The sequence below is a fragment of the Rhagoletis pomonella genome, unplaced genomic scaffold (genome assembly GCF_013731165.1).
Source record: "Rhagoletis pomonella isolate Grant_MI unplaced genomic scaffold, Rhpom_1.0 Rhpom_scaffold_00008, whole genome shotgun sequence".
Lineage (NCBI taxonomy): Eukaryota > Metazoa > Arthropoda > Insecta > Diptera > Tephritidae > Rhagoletis > Rhagoletis pomonella.
The window spans coordinates 37,055,668-37,062,015 of NW_023458562.1; the positions used below are offsets into that span (position 1 = coordinate 37,055,668).

At 37.1% G+C, this 6,348-nt stretch overlaps 1 protein-coding gene and 1 long non-coding RNA gene across 4 annotated transcripts in view; one reads left to right on the plus strand and one right to left on the minus strand.

Annotated features, from left to right (window-relative positions):
• LOC118744786 (putative polypeptide N-acetylgalactosaminyltransferase 9) overlaps nucleotides 1-6,348 on the minus strand; it is a 438,912-nt gene that overhangs the window by 292,166 nt on the left and 140,398 nt on the right. The window lies entirely within an intron of this gene.
• LOC118744790 overlaps nucleotides 1-6,348 on the plus strand; it is a 31,150-nt gene that overhangs the window by 22,651 nt on the left and 2,151 nt on the right. The window lies entirely within an intron of this gene.

Genomic DNA, 6,348 nt, shown 5'->3' on the forward strand with positions numbered 1-6,348 from the left:
AAAAATAGTACCAAATTTCGTACTACTTCGCAAAGCGGGCTTTTTTTCTTCCCGTTTCTCTCGTGCTTCCATATTACAACCTTTTGTAAGGGAGCTGTCGACATGAGCTGTCGACATGAGCTGTCACTACGTACAACACCTTGTATAATTCCACCATGATTATTATGTAGCTACATTCTTATAAAAATAAATGAAACAAAAAGAAAAAAAGAGCCAGAAAAACGTGCATAAATTATTACTAAGCCACATCGCTTTGGTAAGAAGATTTTCAATTCCTAAGAGAGCATAATTTGGTGCATTGGTATATGTATATGTACATATATAAATATTAAAAGAGAGCTATGAATGGTGGCCAATTGCATGAATTTTGAGTTCTTGAAGAATGGAAGGTATGTACTAATTTTTAGGCACATTCTGCCTTGACTCTTCCCTCGATTTCGTAAAACAGCCTCTCATTTAAGGAATAGATGCCGAGGCATACACCGCATGACGCAGGTTGACTTGTTCTATGTGGTGAGTTCATCTTCTTGGCTCGTCAAGATCCGACACGCACCGCTTGTAGATTTCAAATTACCTTAGGCCGGTGTTCTCTCATTGAAGTAGTACCTTACCTGGAAGTGATTGTAGGAGCTCTGGTGGCTGATTCAACAGCATGTGGATACTCGCCTCAATCTCGGAAAAGGAGTGATGCCTCCATCGATCTTCTGCGACTCTGCCTTATTGCTCTCTAATGCATTTGGTCGCCTGCCATGGTCTCACTATAATATATTTCTATAATTCAGGTTGAAGGCTCTCCTTCAGATGTTATTGGGCGAGACTTCATCCATACCCAATTTAGCCTATGCTCCGCGGCCTCAACGCTATTAATATTCACTCACCACGCTGAACTATGAAGATATTCGCTCTGAGCTTTGCGTAATCGAAGAGTGGACATTGCACGAGTTCTTCAGAGTTTTGCAGCCACATCTACAAGCCATCTCGCTGTTATTTCGTGCTTGCAGTCCACATGGACCAAACCTGATCTAAAACACGCTCTTAAAAAACAAGTGGGTGCAACCACCCTTTAAAGACCTCATCTATGATAGCAGTCTGAAGCTTGGTGAATTTATCTGAGTTTAGTAAAATAGGAGGGTAGGCCATGGTAAGCACAGCTAAGCGAATACTTAAGAGGACGTTCGTGAATCTGGGCTGGCTGCGGAGTGGCTCCCTGTTATGTCTGCCCCAGGTCAGGCTTCTGGATTGTAAATATTTAAGTCGATATTTGGGTCGATCTGCCGCCCGCTACTACTCTCTGAAACGGGTGCGGTTATGTCGGTCACTCGTGGAGCTCTGACTTCCCTGCCTTTCCGCCGGTAGGTATGGGTCTATGGAGAGACTGGTGGCACCCCGCTTCTCTTCTTAACCAGAGGCGCGTAGGTTCTGGAGCCTAGTGTGGTTTCTTGCTCAATGCGGGAGGTTCGACTATTCGGTGCTTCCTTCAGCTTGTCCGCCATGCTGGTTCGGTTGAGATTATTGACTCCGAGCAGCTTGAGGACCTGCCTCAGTTGCTCGAGAAGGTCGCGCTTCGCTTGATCTTGAAGTGGTGTTTGCTGGTATTATGCTCTCACTATCTAGATACTTAAAAGTATAACTGATGTGTTCAGCTTGTTGTCTTCGAACTTAATGTGTACATCCTTTTGGAATTGGGATTTGTATACAGTAGTGCTAAATTAAGGCGAAAAAATCATCAAAAGAGTAAAATGCTCATGTTAACAAAAGAATAAGTAGCAATACAATGGCAACAACGAATACTTAGCTACTTGTATACAGTTTTACAATACGAATATACATAAAAAAAACAGCAAAAAGGCGGCAATTCTGCCGACCACTTTGTGCCTTTGTAGAGCCACTTTGTTTTTCTTTTCGCGAATGTTGCTTATCTCTCGACAATTGTTTCGTTTGCATTTTACTTTTTGCTCTTTTTTTACTTTTCCGCGTGGCTTAGAGACACTGTGAGTGCAGCAAAAAAAACTTTGAAAAGCAGCTGAAACTATGGCATGACCAAAAGTAGGTATTCAAGAAAAAGTTCCCGCATATTTTTGTGTACACTGCTGTTGCTGCTGCAAGAATGTGCGGGCACGGGTATAAATTACAGATAAGTCATTGCATTACTTGTTGGATATCTGCGCTTCGAAAGTGGCGTAGGTGGGTGGTGGAGGAAAAATAAACACGCCGCGACAAAGAAAAAAATACGATGAAAAGAAAAAAGTCAAAAGCGAACGAACTGTGATAACATTAAGAACAGCGCCTACAAAAATTCGATACAAACCGAACATAGACCCACATAAATATGTACGTATGTATGCTTGTTTACTTGTAAGATTATATTAAAACAACGACTGTTGAAACTAAAAGCAAACAATGCACAGATACGGCCGCCATCGAGCTGAAGGAGATAGTAGTAAAAGTTTCCGAATGCTGGCGAATAAAATAATAAAAAGAACATAAAAGAAAAGAGATGGCTAGGAGAAGGAGACGTTCGGAGCGCAATGCTGGCAACAACTAACAGGAATGTACATACATATGTCTGTATGTATGTATATAAGTTAGTACAAAAATGATTAATTTTGCTTAAGAATCTTGCATGCAAGAAATCCAGCAAAACAATAGACCTTAAAGTAAAGAGCTAAATAGTTAAAGCTTACGCAAGGCGAACGATACAGTAGCAAAAATAGTTGAAGCTATTTAAACAAATTTTAAGTTTTTGGCTCATAAAACAAGAAAAGTACCGATACTTAGTAAAACTAACAACAGATATGAGTCTCAATGAATTTAGTAGGTAACATTATCAACAGTTAGTGGGAGTAGCGGTCAGCAGCAATGATACTTTACGTTCTAGCGATGAAAGCTCAAACATGCAGTGAAAGCTCTTACAGTTTATTTTAATATGCTCGAAAGCTCTAAAGTTGCTGCAGTATTATAAAGGGAGAGCTTTCATGCATTTTCCACTTATCGCACTAAAATAAATTAGGCGCGAAGATCTTTTAAAGCTTTCTGTAGATTTCGTATGAACGCAGTACGAGTTAAATCTCTTGCTGATCGTCACTGACCTATATCGGTAATAAGCATCGCCTTGCGCGCAGGCTGGACCTTTTTGAGCTTTCTGTGCACTTTCTATACTAACGCATGCAGAGTTGAGGCTCTCTCCACCCTTTGCTGATTCATATAAACTAGTTGTACAACACCTATTACATATTTTGCATTCACAAGCCTAGAATAAAAGCTTTCATTGTTGTTGTAGCAGAAAAAAATACCCAAAAAAGTTTTAGGAAATGCTGTTAAATTGAAAGTCCTTAGAAAGAATCAAATCAGAAAACTTGTTCACGTAAAAGCGCTATGGCCAAATCCGATATTAAAAGCTTATAGAAGTCAAAGCTTTTTTTCTAAGTTACCACAACAACGTAGTTTCATTAGAAAATAAGAAAAGCTCCACCTAAAAATGTACGCTTCTTTGTCTTATATCTAAAAAAAGGTTATATTTAATTCAGCAAATACTACGGAGTTAGTGTGAAGGTTCGAATAACTAATCAGTGAAAGCTCACGCAGCGATTTTATAATGGAAATATACAGGGGCGCACCCAGGAATATATTTTAGGGGGGGTTTTATATTTCTGAAGATATATCACCGGAAAATAATGAAAATTTGCTTCAGATAATACCCTCTTTAAAATAAATTTATGCAAGTTTTATGTACAGTATGTAATAAATAAATAAACGTTTTAAAATTCATAAACTGCACTTTATTTACAGATTAACAGAACTCAAACGCTTTTAACCGACTTAAAACAAAAAGGGAGGTTATTATCTCGCCGGAATACATAACTTTGGACCACGTGAACCGTTTTCAATAATCATTTTTTTATTAGAAAGATAGTACCTCAAGGTTCGTCCCGTAATTTGTTTTAGAGATCCGATGATTGGATCATGAAGAAGTTAACGGTACCCCTAAATTTGAATATGAGAATTGAAGTCGGTTGTGTTCTTTCCTTAAATACTACTTGTTTAATAAAAAGTTCTATAAACTCAAGATGCGCTCAACTTTCAAAAGTACCTAATAAAAAATTAAAAAACAGTCAGTAAAAATAAATTTATTGATTCCATGAATTTTTGCACTTCTATGTTTATTTTTCGATTTCTGGTTTTCGATAGAGATGGTGATTTTTCACGATTGCTAAATTTTTTTAATATTTCAAATACCGAAAAAATTAACTGAACTCTCAAGAATAACGAAAAGTTCATATAAAACGACGGACGAGAAATGGAAAAGAAATTTTCTTCTACCAAAATTTAATAAATCAGTTTGCAGCTCTCAAGAAAAAAAATGCTCGTATATTTATTCCCTCATTAAAATTTACAGCAAAAGCAAAGCGCTTTTTCAAGCAACAGAAATTATAATAAATATTTCTTATAATTTCCTTGAGAGCTGGATTCTTAGCTTTAAGATATAGATTGTATTTGAGGTTATTAGCTTTAGGGGGGGTTTGAACCCCAAAACCCACCCCTTCTGTGCGCTAATGGAAATATAACATACTTATGTATGAACATATCGTTACCTAAAGGTGAAAAGGTGCCAAATCCATTTTTTGAAATTATTCAGGAGAGGCGGAGAGAAAATCGATGCAGTTTCGCATTATCATTCTGCATCTAAAACTAAATTTTGAAAAAAGTGGACTTAGCACCTTTTCACCCTTAGGTAGCGATATTTAACTCCACTTTTATGTTACAAAAATTAAAAAAAAAAAATGTTTACAGTTTTTGAACAAAAGCCTTGTTGCTAGCGGTGAAAGCTCGCGTGAAAAGTGAAACTGTGTACAAATAGTATGCATCATTGTTAAAGGTTAAATAAATTTCAGTACTAAAACTTACCTTAAATTACTTGAAATAATTTATCTAATTGCTTTGCTTGGAAAGCTCAGGAGTTAATGCTCATAAGAAAAAAGTCTAAGTAAAAGCTAACAATAAAAAAAAATTAAATAAACTAGACTCTCGTTAGAAAGAACCAAACAACAATGTTTTGCAGTGAAAGCTCTCTATGAGCATTTCACAACAACCAAAAGCTTTAAAAGTGCTCGGAGATTTTTTCAATGTTAAGTTCATTCATGGTTAAAACATCTTTAACGATAGAAGCTTTTTAAAGTTTCCGAAAGAATTTTTGTTGATCGTCGCTGGTGTTGATAAAGCTCGACTTGGCAATACACTTTGAAAGCCAAATAGGTGCTTTGTACTATTGAATTTTTCTGGCTTGTAGCTAAAAAAGCGTCGATTGAATTCCGAAAACTTGTAATATAGTTAAGACTGTTTTTCGCAAATATTAGTACCTTGTCATAATGGTGGAATTCCTCTAAACTGGTGAAAAACTCGTACATGGGGAAGCTTTTGTTTTTGAACTCGGTGATCCTGAGTGCTATAAAAATGCAGCTGTTTCCGTCGATGTTCTTCTTTACTCCTAGAATTTATATGCATTTACAACACGTCGATTTGTCTGGAGAAGCTACGACTACTTAAAATATAACCTGCCCGATAAGCTTTTAAAAGCTTTATTTATATTTTATATGGGCATGCAGAGAGCAAAGGCTCTCTCTCTAGCAGTAGTAGACTCCCACGATTGAGAGAATACAAAGGTTGCGCCGATCTCGGACCGCTATTCCTCTCTTAACGAATTTGACAGAATCGTGGTTTGCATGACGTCACACTTGTGCAACTTGTTTACGTTTTCCTTGCAACATTTTTTCTTCTTCTTCCGTTCTTGCTCACGTTTTGGCATTTCTCTCTCGCAATTGCACCAGTGTGACGTCACACAAAAGTTATTCTCAAAAATCCTCTCTGATCGGCGCAATCTTGTATTCTATCATTCTTGGTAGACTCCTCACTTTTTAATACTAAAAGCTCACTAACTGTAGAAAAGCTCTACTCTTCATGACAGCAAAGCTCTTAAATATTTCTTCAACTTCTTCGTAAGAAAGTAGGTTCTTTTTTCCATATACTTCAAGTACAAAATGCTCCCCAACCTTTTTTCCAAAACAATTCTTCAATGAACGCACTGAAATCATAGCAACGTCAATAATAGCATCTAAGCAACCCACACTCCCTTAAGTAGCGCTCCTGATGTATTGTATTTCCTCAGCTGTTTACAGTCTTTGTCCCTTCCTTATTTTAGTAATAAAGCTATACAAAAGCTCTCTCGTAAAGCAAAGCGCAGGCAAAAAGTGTATAAACAAGTTCGCGCGAACAATTGAATGTTTGAAGATTTGAAGTTGCTGATTTGTTGTAACTACAAATAAGCACTTCCGTTGAAGAATAACTTTTTTT